The following is a 16,068-nucleotide window of genomic DNA, read 5'->3' on the forward strand; positions in this document are numbered from 1 at the left end:
TACAGGCATGCGCCACCATGCCTGGCTAATTTTTTCTATATTTTTAGTTGTCCGATTAATTTCTTTCTATTTTCAGTAGAGACGGGGGTCTTGCTCTTGCTAAGGCTGGTTTCGAACTCCTGAGCTCAAACAATCTCCCACCTCGGCCTCCCAGAGTGCTAGTAGGATTACAGGCGTGAGCCACCGCGTCCAGCCGAGAAATCTAAAGTTTTGACGAAAGATTCACATCAAGCCTGAGAAAATCAGCTCTGCTGCTGCTTACTTAAGAAGTCTTATCTTTAGAAAGAAAATAAAATCTTTGTTTTACTCGCAAATGAAGGATGAAATTATTTGAATGAAAAAAATAAATCAGTTCTCTACCAGAATTGGAAGGCCCTGTATTATTTGCCATTTCATTCTTCTCTGTTTGTGTTTTTCAGCATTCCAACATGGGTGGGTTCAATGCAGATTGCACACGTAACATGATCTACACTCTCCAAGCCGATAAACAAATATGCTTATATGACCGGATGCCCTTTTACACACCAATTATTGCTCTGATGACCCATCGGTGGCTGGCCTCACTGACTGGACAACTAAGTGGGTGTGACATCATCTTGGCTGTGAAAGGCATTTTTCAGCAGTCAACTCAGGGATGGTCACTTTTTATATTTTAAATATTCACCATGAGGAATAAGCACATGAGTGTCCATCCCCAGCCCATGCTTGGGCTCACCAATCACAGATTTTGAGTCAGAGAGTGTGGAGGAAAGGTTAGAGAGAATTAGATAATGACTATTAATAGTTAACACATCAACAAAGTCACGGTGACATCTATACAAATATACAACCACCAAACACACCTCAGAAAAAAGTAGTTTGAGATAATGGGACTATAGGGAGTATAATGATCAAACAACAAAGCAAATTGTGTGAAGCTTTAAGGAACATATTTCTAATTTCCTTAGTACGAAGGAATCTCCCACAGTAGAGCTTCTACAAGCAATCTGGTAACTAGAACCCTGAGGAGCACCTAAGGAAAGGTGAACGACTAACAGGTGGTTTTTAGCCAGATAACAGATGATTGAACACATCCTGATAATAGCTCAAAATCCTACTCCTCACAGCGCTATAACTGGCTATCTTATTTTATATTCATAAAAACCCCAGAACACAGGTAAGCAGGTATTATACCCATTTAACAAATGAGAAGGAAAAAACAATCACAATTGGCTACTATTCAGTGAGCCCTTTCCATGGACCAGGCATTGCATGGAGTCTCCTCTATGCATTAACTTATCTCATCTTCCCAACAACACCAAAATGCAAGTTTTATACATTTCCCAACTTCTTATAAGGAATCCAAGGTGCAGAATGGCAAGTTACCTGCTTAAGGACATACACGGTATGTGAAGTACCAGATCTTAGCTCCAATTATGAAAAGTTCTGGAGCTTTTAGCCATCTTACATTGCCATACTCCGAGAGGTCCTTGCATTTCCCTCCCTCCTATACCCTCTTACTTTGCAATTATCCAATAAGCAAATTGAATAACCAAGTTTAGTCATTGCTGTTAAAAAAGAAAAACACTAATGGTTTCTGAATACCGACTATAGTTGTGCCTATAGCACAACTTCAGGGGCTTCTTCGCATTGGATTTCATGTGACTAGTGCTGCCTGGAATTGTACCACATGCTGCACAAAGGAACAGCAAGTTAGCACATACTTTAAAAAGTTAACCTGAAAAGTAGGCAAAATATATGCACATGGCACAACATTCATAAAGTACAAAAGACCATATAATACAAAGTAAGCAACCAGAAACCCAGTTTCTCCCTTGGGAAGCAGTCATTATTACTAGGTTTTGTGAATCCTGCTAGAGATGGATTCATGCATAAACATAAGAATATATTAAACAATATTTTAAGGATGTTTTAGATTTAAAAAATTTTTCTAAAGCTTTTTGGATATTGAAGTTTTAAGCTCAAAAAAAAAAAAAAAACCCACAAAGGTCTTTTAATGAAATCTAGTTCTTTTCAACATAAGAAATTATATGGATACTGGCTTTTTCACACCTGTTTTACTTAGATACTTAGACAGCAAGTACAGGAAAGAAAATAGTATGATATCAGACAATGATATAATTCAGAGATCTCAGACAAAGGATAAAGCAAGATTAATGAAAAGTCCATACGTATGAGACTAACAGTGATCGTGACCAAGGATGGCACCTTTTCCATGCTTGTCCAACCAGCTATCTGATGACAGTTGTCAGGATCAGCTTCAGGGATGACAGAGCTGCTTGGAAAAGGAAGGATGGTTGGGCTAAGAGAGAAAGGGAGTATTTCTTTGAAAAAGAAAGGGAATGTCCCTCCTTATCCCTACGTCCCAATCCAATCGCAATTAGCTGAACAGAATGGGGAGGAGCCTTCTCGACCCTGAATGCCTGCTGTGCTCACAGTCTTTCTTTCTGGGTTGACTCCACCACCCTGACCAAGCCTGAAAGAATCAGGGTGGGTGTCTGAACAAAGGCAGACAGCCACGTAGAGCCTGGGAGGTGACTTGGTTGCTTGAGAGGGACTGAAGAGTGACCAACGAAGTGGCAACAAATTCCTTTCTCATGGGGAGGGTGAATGTGACACACAGAGAGGGAGTGAGTCAGCAGTGTGGAGTGGGAACAAAGGCCAAAGGTCAAATAGAGGCAAGGCAGCATGAGAATCCATGAGTAAGCAGAGGATATGAGGTGTCAAGAGCAGAATGAAGCCAGTGGGCAGCAGAAGATCAGTAGAAGCAGAGACAGAGAAGAGCTGAGTGATCATAGCATTGGTGGAACACCAGACAGGTGATAACAAAACACCTGCTACTCTTGTACGATAACCAGGCCTCTCAATCTCTCGGTACCCCAATGTTCCAACTGTCTATGAGGTTTGCCAGAATTGTGATCATGGTGAAGACACCTTCCTGTCTTTCTTCTGTCTTATGTATTCTACAACAACTCTTTATTAACCTGGTAGCAGATTGTTACATTGGTGGCACCCAGAAAGCACACCTCCCAGTATCATTACCCTGGTATAGTCCCCTCTCACAATGGCTTCGGGTTGGGTATGTCACATGTTTTGGCCAATGGGATTTCAAGTATTATGCAAGCAGGTGTGTGATGAGCCTTGCACCCTGGGGCTTCTATCTTGTAATGTTCCCTCTGGGAAGGATGAGCCATCCTACTGATGATGAGAGGCCAATGGAAAGAGACCTCAGGAAATGAAAGACCATCTTGGACTTTCTGGCCCCAGCTGAGCTCTCAGACTCAGTGAGTAATTGACTTGTTAAACCACATGCAACAGAAGAACCATCCAGTCAACCCTCAGGATTATAAGAAATAAATTGTTTTTAAATCACAAAATTTTGGAATGGTTTTGTTATATAGCCATAGATATCTGCAACAATGAATTAAGATAAACTGAGATTGGCTGTTGCTGCAACTGGAAACACACCTAAGATGTACATTTAGGAGTATTGATGATCCAAATGCACAGGTCTCCTTAGAAGATCATGGCTGGAACCACAGGAATTCTAAGTGAATAAGTAGTCTGGTGAGGTAGATTCTCCCTCAAAACTGATCTATCACTTTGGGTTTTTTCCAGATATACTTTCTTGTATATACATGTTGGTTCTGCCAAAGGGCACAAACTTAAGTTACATTTCTCACACAAAACTTATACTCAGATTAAATAGAAGACAGAGAATACTGACCATTATTTTAGTATTATAGAAACTTGTTTATACTAAAATAATTGTGGATTATGCCTAATTTATTGTCTTAGGCATTATATTGATTTACTTCTAATGCAGAAAAGCAAAAATTAAGGTGGAGAACAGGATGAAAGAGAACAATGTCATTAGTCTACCTCTCCTACCTTCCTGTCTCCATGAATCCTGCTAGAATTCCGACTGAGCTCAGTCCCAACTTCTATTTCTCTCATTCTCCCGCCAGACAGGGGATCTGGAAAAGGTGGGAGGAGACAAGCCAGGGAGACAGGCCTATTCCTTTATCACAAGGTCCACTTCCCAATTGACTCCCTTCTGATTATAAAATAGAAACAAAGCTCCAGTTTTTAAAAACTGAAAGTAAGGAACTGCTCTAAAGGTGAAGTCTGAGAAATGGAAATTTGATTCCGAATATGGGTCTTGAGAGTAACATATTGGGAAACATTTGTAGAATCACTGAAACAAGCTCTGGCTCTATTTATCTTCCTATAAACTGAGATTTCTACAAATATCACTGAAAAGATATAAGGATCAGAGATAGTTTATTAAAAACTTCAGCAAAAAAAGGCCATCAAGGATATTAGTATTCTAAACGTCCTGTCCCTTATCCACTTGTCAGGAAAACAACACATGGCAAAATGGCAGCCATTTAATAGCGGAAAACAGCATTTTGGAATTCCTAGCAGGCTTGTCACTTTTGTAAAAAACTGTCACATTTCAAAGATAAACCCTGTTATTCTTGCTGAATGGTAGGCGCCATTCAGAGTCGGGATACAACACACAAGTCAAAATCTCAAGGTGTGCTCTTTTCCTAATGGGCATGGGCATGGCAGTGCAGGGAGGAGAGGGAGCTGGAGAGAGAATTAATCTACGCTGTGGTCAGAAATTAACCTAGAAGTCTCAGTGCATAACACAATGCAGCTTATACCTCATCCATGCTACTGTCCCCATGAGGGGGTGCCAGCTCTTTGTGATGCTGCCATCTCAACATGTGGCTTCCAAAGTCCCCATGCTGTCCTCCCCTAACCTTTCTCCATCCAGAAGTGATGTCTCTGGAATAGTTAGTGAGTCTTATATTCTCTCTGTCACAGAGAGCATGCTCTATTCACAGCAAATCTGAAGTGCCTTTTCTGGGAAGAGTTTCAGAAGTGACATTCTATAGGACGGCCGTCTTATTGTCTCATCTCAGTGGTTAGTCAGGGGCAGGATGACGGTGGGAACAAGAGCTGATGGATGTGTGGGTGCTGGTTGGCTGAACCACCTCCTCTGTCCTCCTCCCAGCTGCATCTGTGAGTCATTCTCTCCTATAACTTGGGCTTTCCAAAAACAGAGGCCTGGGCATGGGGGTTGGGGAGACAAAAGTCCCAGATTTACCAACCCAAGGGACATCACTGCTGCCATGCCGCAGACTACTACAATCTTCACAGCAACATTTCAAAATAGATTTTGCCAAGGTATCCAGGCTCTCTGTAATCACAACAGAACCATGAAAATGAGAAATAGGGACTGACATGACATGAAGAATTTTATTTTCCACTTGCTATCAGTGTTAGGGAAGGTATATTATCATAAACCAAATAGCTGGAAATCCTTCATTCCAGCCAGAGGCTATTTCATATGAAGAACAAATCTCAGCCACTTGCTGATATGCATTTTGTACTACAAAGGATTTAACAGCAAAACAGCAGAGTAATGCATGAAATATTTAGCTTCTGGTGCATTTAATTTTCTTTCAACCGGCTATGTGAAAATCTGCATTTATCAAAAAGAAATAAATCGACAAGTGGCCATTTGTTTGCAAGAAAACTTATCAGATTTATTCCAAAGAGCATCCTTCTCCTGGGCATTTAAGAAAATAATTCAGTTTCCTGGAAGTTAAATAACTCCTCAGGAGACCACGTTCTCTGTAAAAGGTAAGTACATAAAAGCATGATTGTTAGAAACAACGTTCTCTGTAATGTGAGATTTAATCCACCCAACAGTTTAATTTAAGAGCTTTGGGATATTCTGCTGTCTGTGCTAAAAGACAGTGACTTCTCAGAAACCACTTTTTCTATGAGAAGATCACATTCTCTTTCACTACCACCTAAATGGACTATATAAGAAGAATATGTCCCACTTCGATGGTGTGAAAGAAATGTCAGTCCAAAGAGCAGTTTATAGGAATGTCACCAGGAAGAAAGTATTCTTGGTCAAAGTGTCCAGTCCCAGGAAGAATCAGGATGCGTTCTGTTTTTTATCAAAGTTGGTTGATAAGAACATTAAACCTAGAATTACTGCCTGTTTGTATCTCTTCAGTTGAGTTTTCATGGAAACTTTGTGTGGGTAAACTGAGCATTTATTTCCTAAAGAGAAGTATTTGTACCCTTCTGAAAAGAAAGTTGGGAAGTAAGAGGAAAAGTAAGATAGGAGGACAAAAGAAAAAGCAATGAAAGAGGAAATGTTGTAGATATAATAAATTTCCAAGTTACATTGTGATTATTCTTATCATTTTTTGTTCATTTAGAAATCATGGTAATCCACACATACATACACAAACTGGGCTGGAAAATACTTATGAAAAATAATTTCTTTAAGCATATTAAAAGTATCGCAAAGATTTCAAAGAAAATGTTTATGTAGAAGATCTCCTGTAGGGGGTTATGCTTAGACCATCTCTAAGGTCTGCCCTAGCCCTAACTCTGAATTATGAGAGCCAAATTTGCTATAATGGAGCCAAATAAACCAGTCACCAACAGTGACAGCTATTGAGATGCCACAGCAGAAGGTAAAAAACAAGACCAGAAATTGGAAAAAGAGAGCTAAGTATCAGATTCTTTTAGGCAGCTGGTTATTGGTACTAGGCACAGACAGGAATGGAGAAATGAGTATTAGCCACATGGTACAATCTCAACAAAGGGAAGAATGATGCCAACAGGCCACGCCAGTCTATGCCTAGTCCCCTTCCAGAGAGGAGTAGGCTTGGGGCTCTCAGCTGAAAGGCTGAGCAACGGTTTCTGGGTCTGGGTGACACTTGTAGGATCTGTGTCCAGTGGAGCCAAGTTGGGCAACGTCTTGGGGAGAACGTGATTCAAAAGTCTGGTGGAGCATCCACAGGGTTTAAAAATGAAAAGCCTAGGTAAAGAACAAAAGCTAGGTAGGAGGCCCCAGAAAGGATACTGGGAGACCACCAAGAATAAGATTTGAGACTCAGAGATGTAGGAGACAGACCTGGAGACATCCCTAGAGCGGGAGAGAATTAATTGCATATGGTTTTTATAGGGTATCAGGTATAGCGGTTGCTCAGGAATGGGCAGAAGAAGCTGTTAAAGGTCCTATTCCTGACTGGGCAGCTGGCTCAGAATTAAGCAGGCAAACACTGGGTGCCATCTTGCCATACCTCACTGGGCCAAGGCAGCATCTCAAATATGTCCAGATAGTCTATCTGAGGAAGGCTTTCAAAGGTTTTTATTTTCTTCATGAATTTTAAATCAGAGTATTCTGTGCTCTTGCTAGAGTATAAAACATTATTTGTTGATCTCCAACTCTTCTCACACACCTTGCAGAGAAAAATAAGTTTTTGGTTTTTGGAAGACCTAAATATTCTTCTAGAAATAGCTCTAGCAGATCTGTCAATACTCAACAGCAGTTCAGTGTGTTTACCTCTGATTTTTATCAAAGTTGGTTATAAGAACAAGATAAATAAATTCTCAGTGTTCTCTCTGTATATTTAACTAGATCAAGAGACCTGATTCTTATCCACAGACTTTGTAAATTAGACTAAGCTATCAGGCAGACAAGCAAGAAGCAGGAAAAAAAACTGAAATCATATTTGAAAGATATATTTTTGGTTTCAATTGAGAGAAAGGGTGTGGATGGAGATAAGCTACCCTCTAACATTTCTGAGAAAATTTTGCTCAAGAGGGGAAAGCAAGTGATAATAATCTCCACATTGGATGCTGAAAATTTTAAGTAGAGGGAAAGTCTACAAAATTGAGAAGAAAGCCCGTGATACTGAACAGAGGCAGTGATGTCTGACACGACTGCCAGACTGGGCATTTCTAAAACAACAAAACTTAAAAGGGAGAGTTCTCATTTTTTACTCCGAAGCTTTGAAGCTGCAGCATTAGAGCACTGTCCAAGAGCACTTAGAGCTCTTTGTAGGATTCGTTTCAAACATTTTATTAAAAACATTTACTGGGCACATTAAATTTCAGATACTGAGGGGATTCAAATGTGAATCTGACATACTTCATATCCGTGAAGGGCTCAAAATCTGGCCTTGGGAGAGAGAAGTAAGCTCTGTAAGAATATAACTAAATGCAAAATGATGTGGTTAAGTGCTTGACTGGCTGCAGGATCTGAGCCCTATGGAAGCACAGAGTACGATGCATCCAATTCTGCTCCAGAGGGAGGAGGAAAAGATTTTGGAAGGGAAACCTGAATCTCCCTTGCCCTGGAACAGTAAGAAGAATATTCCAGGCAGAGGAGAGGGAAGCCACAAGTAAAGTCAAAGGGTATGGTGTGTTTCTGGCAAGTACCCAGATGGGACTGAAGGATACAAGGCGGGGGGTAGGGAAGGATGGGGCAGAAATGTCGAGTTAGTGCCAGCTGCTATCTTACTGATTGAATTTTGTCTTTGTCTTCATCATAATATTAGATGAGTTTCAAAGGACTAAGCTGGGTAAGTGAGTTAAAGAACTTTTCTTTCGAAAGGAGCATCAAGAGTGCCATATTCTCATGCAAAGAGTAAATAAAATGTGCAGGGAATTTTAGAGGATTCAATTAAATTTAACTCAATAACCTGAAAATCAATTATGTGCAGATCAATGGATGCCCGAGGCTGGGGGTGGTCGGGAGAGGAGATTGATGGCAAACAGGCAGGAGGGGACTTTCTGAGTACTGTGCTCAGAAGGAGGTATGACACAGGCTGCTGGGGCCAAGTTATAATTAGTCAAAATGACAACAATATACCCAGCCTCCTGCCCCCTGTCATTACCACAACCACAAAACCACAACACTAACAGAGACTGCCAAACCCCTTGTTGTGGCATCCAGTAGTACATGGTTAGTTATTGTTTTAAAGAATAAAAGTCAATAGTTTTTCCATCCTTGACATAAAATGTAAGAGAATATCTCTGTGACCTTGGTTAGTTAGGTTTCTTAGATATGACACCAAAGGAAAAAATTTGATAAATTGAACATCATCGAAATTAAAAACATCTTCAGAAGACATCAGTAAGAAAAAGCAAAGATAAGCTACAGACTAAGAAATGTATTTACAGATCATATATCCAATAAAGGACTCATATCCACAACGTATAGAAAAACTCTTACAAGTCAAAAATAAGAAGACAAAACAACCCAATGAAAAAGACTGGCAAAAATTTCAATAGATGCTTCTCCAAAGAAGATATGTAAATGTCTAATAAGCACATGAAAAGATGCTCAATATCATTTATCATTAAGGAAATGCAAATTAAAACCACAATGCAATACCACCATACACCACTTGGTTGGCTATATTCAAAGACTAATAATATCCATTATTGGTGAGGATGTGGAGAAACTGGAATCCTCACACATTGCTATGGAATGTAAAAACACAGCCACTTTGGAAAACAATTTGGCAATTTCTTAAAAGTTAAAAATTCACTTACTATACAACCTAGTAATTCTACTCCTTTACCTAAGAGTAATGAAAACATATAACCACATAAAGACTTGTATGCAAACTTACACAGCAGCATTATTTACAATAATCAAAACTTGGAAACGAACTCAACGTCCATTAACTAGTGAAAGGATAAACAAAATGTGGTATATTCATATAATGGAAAGCAACTTATCAATAACAAACAAGAGCTATCGATGTATGCAACAACATGTGACATTGATAAAACCTGAAAACTACGCTAAGTGAAAGGAGCCAGACACAAAAGACCATATATGATTCCATTTATATGAATCTTTTAGAAAGGAAAATCTGTAGAATCAGAAAACACAACAGTGGCTGCCAGAGGTTGGGGCAGGAGCGAAGACTGGCAGGAGGGAACTTTGTCAGCTGATGGTAATGTTCTATAACTAGATTGCAGTGAAGTTTGCACAACTGCTAAAAATGTACCCAAACTCAACAAACTGCATCTTGTGGTATGTAACCTCAATAAAGCCGTAAATAAGAAAGATAACTTGAACACCCTGTTGTCCAATTCAAGACACTCCTCAGAGGATACACCCATGGGTTTTTTCTCCTGATGCTTTGACATATAATACTCACTCTAGTCCCAGCATATGTTAAATATATCTATTTCAAAATAAAGAACACAAAGCAATACTGAGAGAGATGGCAGACAATCTATTAGTATATGAGTCTAACTGAATTACTGAAAGAGTGATTCTAAGAAAAGAAATGTAGACAGCAGCCTAATCTAATGAAAATAAATAATGCCAACGAAAATAAGCTACATTTGTCATTTTCATGAACAAAATTATTTCTATCACCATCTGCAAATCAATTTCCTTAATAAGAGTTTATGACAATTTTCAGTATTCTTACGATAATTTTTATGGTATGTTAAGACTCACTTCTACATAACCTTGATTTCAAATCAAAATTGCTCTTCACTTCACATTCACTTCCAGCTCATCGAAGGCACGTGAGATATTAAACAAAAGTCAGGCAGAGAGGATCTGTCTCATCAGGAGTCTCAGATGAGAGCGTTGGTTCCCTTCTCTTCTTTACACACCACACTGCCGCCTCCTCGTCTTCATGTCGCTTGGCGTGCTGAGGATTACGAACACTTTTAAAAGTCAATGTTACTTATTTCTGTCTCCCTAAGCAAAAATAAGCCACCTAAAGTAGAGACTAAAAACAGAAAATTTAGGCTGGTGGTGCACGCCTATAGTCCCAGCTACTCAGGAGGCTGAGCCCAGGAGTTTGAGGTTCCTGTGAACTACAATGAAGCCACTGCATGCTAGCCCGGGTGACAGAGCAAGACCCTGTTTTCTCATTTTTCTGATCAGTCTTCTCAACTCCTTTTGCCCCTTGTTTTTACATCATTATATTCCTACCTAGGAAAAACCTCAATTCAGAACAGTCTTGCCTAAAATGACATAAAGCCCAAATAATTCCCTCTGTGGCATATGCAAGTGGAGTAAAGAGATACAGTAGAAAGCAGATTGGCTGTGGAGTCAGATCCTGGTTTAAATCCTGGCTCCGTTGCTCAGAAGCTGTGCTACATTGGTTATGCTAAATAACTCTCTGTACCTTAGTCTCCTCACCTGTGTAATGGGGCTAATTTGCCTACCTCTACAGCTGCCGAGAGGATAAATGAGAAAAGTATTAATTGTGACGAGCTTAGCAATGAGCCAGGAGCTCATGGACCATTAGTAAATGGGGACCATTAGAATTATAAGGCCTGTAATGACATAGCCTCTGCTTACCTTTCTAGCCTTCCCCCTTGTGATTCACTTTGTCACAAGCCTAATGAACAAACACACTGATCTCCACGCCTTTCCCTGTTGTTTCCTCTGCCTGGAACACTTTTCCCACTTTCTACCTGATTCCCATCCTCCTCATGGCCTGGATAACGCCTGCTCATTCCCGGAGACTTGGCTAAAATGTCAACCTTTAGAACTGTTCCATCAAAAATAGAAGCCACTGGTCATAAGTGGCTATTTACATACAAATTAATTAAAATTAAAATAAAAAAAATCAGTCCCTCAGTCACACTGTTCCCCATTCAAGAGCCCACTAGCCACATGTGGCTGCCTCATAGATACTGTGATGGACAGCACAGAATGGACCGTCTTCATCATCACAGAACGTTCTGTCGGGCAGAGCTTCTCTAGAGGAAGATGTCTTTGCCAAACCTCTCTCAAAGAACTCGTATACTTTTATACACGCACTCATTGCTTCCTTTTTTGAGTGTTTAATTCTTTGTTTTTCCCCATGAATTGTAAGCTTTTTGAAGTAGCACCCAAATCAGTACAAATTTGCTAAATAAGCTATTGAATCAATGGTTAACGAGATTTTTTTAAATAAACATTTTATTGTCTGGAGGCCCAGACCCACGAGGAGGAGCTCCGGATGTCTGTGCTTTCAGAACCTGGTCCTGAATGGCTGTGCCTCATTTTGCTTCCTACTCCATTTCTCAACCCGTTTCTAATTCTTAGCCCGTTCAGGCAAGCCCAGCTCTAGACCATGCAGCCAGGATTTCTTGACCTCTAAGAAAGGGAGTTAATCAATATGGCTTCTGAGAAAACATACGATATCAGATAAGTCATTGAATATAAAAGTTCAGCTCTGTACTCAGTGCCCCAGTGTCTCCCCAAAGTATATGGCTAGTGAGTATTTGTTGAAGAATGAACGGGTTATGATTTCATCAGGGAATACAATCTCAGGGAGGAATGAGGTATGGGGGAGAGAAGCTGGAAAGGAAGGAGACGCAATGTGGAGATGTGCATTCTGCTCAGTGTGATGGATGCTCAAGGCACACACAGACCACGTGTCAAGAAGCTCTACAACCTGCAGCTCAGGACCAGTCCTACAATGGAATGGGGAAAGGGAGGAGAATTTATCCCCAGGCTCCACTTGGTCAAAGGTTCTCCCCCTTGCGCCTCTGGGTCACGCATGCCAGGGCATCGGTGCTAGTGGGCTCTGCAGTGTTGTCCATGTGGGAGCCCGGGGCAGGGGATGAGCAGTTTACTGGTGTGAAGGTGTCTGAGGCCCACACAGAGCTGGAACAAGAGATGGGGAGGCTGAGGCTTAAAGTGGTGCATAAATGGTGTCTGGCACAATATATAAATTAACCTTTCAAATTATCTACCCATCATGGGCAGGACTTGGGGGCATTTGGGAAAGGTTTACGATGTGGGGTGTTCTCATACTCAATTCCTGGCAAAGTTCTAGGTACACGGTAAATATCAATAAAAATTGACTGGTTGATTGCACAGAGGCATCTGAGCCATCCCGCAGGGGACTAGATTCCTAAAGGGTGATGGTGATGGAGGTGAAGTGCGTGTGGGATGTTAGAGGATCAAGCTTTATACAAGGCATGCATGTGTAGATGTGTAGTTTCACTCTTTTCCTGAGTCATTTCTTCCTGGGTCTCTGCATCTGGTCTTCCTCCATCTCCTCCGGGAGCACAAGATACAGATGCAGAGCTTCTCTAAATGGCTAATTTTAACCCTTAGTGTGGAAAAGTCTTCTGCTTTGTTGGTTATAATTTTTTCTCCCTTTCCTTTCTCCTTTGGGTCACATATGTTCACCATGAAGTCCCTTTGTAGAGTTTTTTATTTTCCTTTCTTCTTTGGAAACATAACTAAAGACTCCCTTGGTGCAAATTCCTCCATTCTATGCAGAAGCCCATAAACAACAGCTTGGAGAAGCATTTCCCAGACATCTTCAACGTCTCCTCAAGCTCAGGTAGCAGCTTGACATGGGGAACACGTTGGAAGGAGGTGAACATCGTGCAGCCCATGGAGACCACTGAAACAAGCCTCATCTTTCAAGGTGCTTGGAAGTTAGAGTGGGCACCTCATTTCTGCAGTCCACTCTGAAACTTCATTGATGCCCTGGGGCAGCAACCCCCAATTTCATCTCAGCCTTTAGACTCCAGGAGGAATAACAAAATCATATTATTTTTTCTGTTTGCTTCATTTCACCATGTTCATTAAACATCTGCATAGAAAAGGATGTCATTACTTTCCTTGCCTATTTTTTTCTGTTTTTGTGGAAATGAGAACTGATGTCCTTTCTCTCCAAGTGCGGGGCAAGAAGAACACTAACTCCCAAGGTTAGAATGAAAGCAATCCTTTGTGCATGAATGACACAATAGTCTGGCCTCTTCACTGACAGGTGCATGGTGACATAGGAGCCAATTGCAGTGTACTGCCCTAGCTCCATGCTTCCTCATCAGGCGGTGCTGAAACAGGGAGGCCCACTTCCTGCCAGCACCATCTGGCAGGTGCTGGAGTCTCCCAGCCACAAACTGGGCTGTGTAATTGCCTCAAATCATGGAGTGCTTCTCTGAAGCCCTCACCCCTGCTACGAGCACAACTGTCACACAGAAACCACTTAGGAAACTAGAAGTCATTCATCTGACCCACTCCACCGAGCTTGGCTCATAGGCTTATGAAATGAGTTAATCAGAAAAGCTCATTTTGATGTTGGGTGGATGCCACTTGCAAGGAACACATGTTAGACAGCTGAAGGTGACCTGGGCCAGGCCTCGTACCAGGACAGCAGCCTGAAGAGTTCCTGAACTTTATTTACCTTATGATTCACAAGTCTTCCTGTTTTCAGTCTTTCTATATTGCATTGCCTGCTGTTTTAAAAACATACTACTACTACTGTATTTAATGCTATGCATATGAGAATATAATGTGGCATAGCATCTTCCTTCCTACTTCCTGTGTAAAGCTCTCTTTTCATTTACCAAGGAAGACATCTTTAATGCTGTGTTATTTTATTTCTAATTATGCTTGTATTCTTTATAAGCTGAGTCACATGTTTTCATGGCCTATTCAAAAAAGATAATGCCTGACTGGGACTCATGGGCAAATCACAGCAACCTTAAGGTCATTGAGTCTCACCAACAAGGATTACTCTTCTACCTTTATTTGAAATGATCACTCTAAAAGTAGTCCAATCACTGCAACAAATTGGAATTTCAGAAATATCTTCATGCTCCATGCTGACTGATACAATATTTAACTGTAACTGGCATCAATCATTTATACAGTACCTATCTTTATCAGCTTCTAACGGCAATGCATTGCTTCTTACAATCTTCTTGGTAGTTAGGACTAAGAACAGAGAAAATTTCTTTGTTCCTGTAACAAACATGCAGTAACTCTCTTTCCCTGGGTTGTCCTCTCCTAACCAGAAATCAGAGGTCTGTGTCCAGTCTTATTAATGGAATCAAGCCATCATTCATTTTCTAGGTTTTTGATTCCGTGAGTTCTGAAGGAAAGGAGAAGATATTCTCTCTCAAAAGGTTAAATACAAACACAATAATCTCAATACTTCCTCTTCCCTCCAATGGCAGATGGATAATGAAGGTCTCCTACCAGACGGGTAATGAACACTGACCTTACATCTGCTTAAGAGGAGCTGAGAAATCTGGGCCTGGAGCTCCATCAAGTTCTCCCAAGGGCAGTGGAGCATCTGTGCAACCTCCAACAGCTCCCACCTCCTCTCAGCCCCACCTTCTGAGAGACGTGCAGAGCCGAGCTGAGTGTGTAGCAGCCATGGCTCACACAGAGTTCTGGGGGACAGAACTGCATTTTGGAAGTAAAGCTGTGGGACAGTACTCATGGCACATTCCCAACTGTCCCTTCCTTTGTCACTTGTGGAACCCTGGATCCTGCATAAACCCTGGAGTTTTGGACACAGGCTAGTGGAACACTCCTACCCCTGTGGAAGGTCCTACTAGTGCCCCCTACCCTTGATTTTGTGGTGATGGCACGTCATCTTATAGATGAATCCCAACGTCCCTCTGCGAGATACAGATGATTTCAGAGCACAGCTTTGTTGAGACCTATCCTAATCCGACCCAGTTAACAAGTGGGTAGAGGCCTCCATATCTTTCTCAATCACTTTCTAGGAATCAGTTTCATACCTGGCCTCTATTCTATGCTTTCCAAATCACATCACAGAATTTGGCTTCCTACCAGATCTTCATAGGAGTTCTCTGAGTTAGGTATTATTATTAACAGATCATGGCTTGTTGACATAAGATTTCACAGATACTTAGAAGAGTTCACAAAACACTACACACAGTGTCTTCAAGAATTAACTGGCTGGCTACAGTGGCTCACGCCTATAATCCCAGCACTTTGGGAAGCTGAGAAGGGAGGATCCCTTGAGCCCAGGAGTTCGAGGTTACAATGAGCTATGGCCACTGCACTTTAACCTGGGCAAGAGAGCGAACTTTGTCTCTAAAAATAAATAAATAAATAAAAATTTAAAAATTAAAAAATAAAAATAGAATTAACTGACACATTTATACTCTGATCAGAGCAATTGTTTTTAAATTGTGCCTTTCTTATTTGCCATATCTTTTACAGCATAATACACCATTAATGTTCAGCCAATGAAAGCATACCTGTTAGAGAAGAAAGTTGGTGAAGGAGAAAACCAGTAGTCACAAAAGTGCTAGAGATAATTAGCATTTTGGATAGCTCTGAATTGTTTTAATCATTTGAAATATTCCTTCTCCTACATCTAATCTGACTTTCATTGTTTTTCATAAAATTTTTCAGTTTTCAAAGTCTTAACATACAGTGTATGTGTTTTCGAATATTTTCTCTTATATGTGAAAAGTGTCATTCCACAGTGTTCT

This window comes from Propithecus coquereli, unplaced genomic scaffold (genome assembly GCF_000956105.1).
Source record: "Propithecus coquereli isolate 6110/MARCELLA unplaced genomic scaffold, Pcoq_1.0 Scaffold32, whole genome shotgun sequence".
Lineage (NCBI taxonomy): Eukaryota > Metazoa > Chordata > Mammalia > Primates > Indriidae > Propithecus > Propithecus coquereli.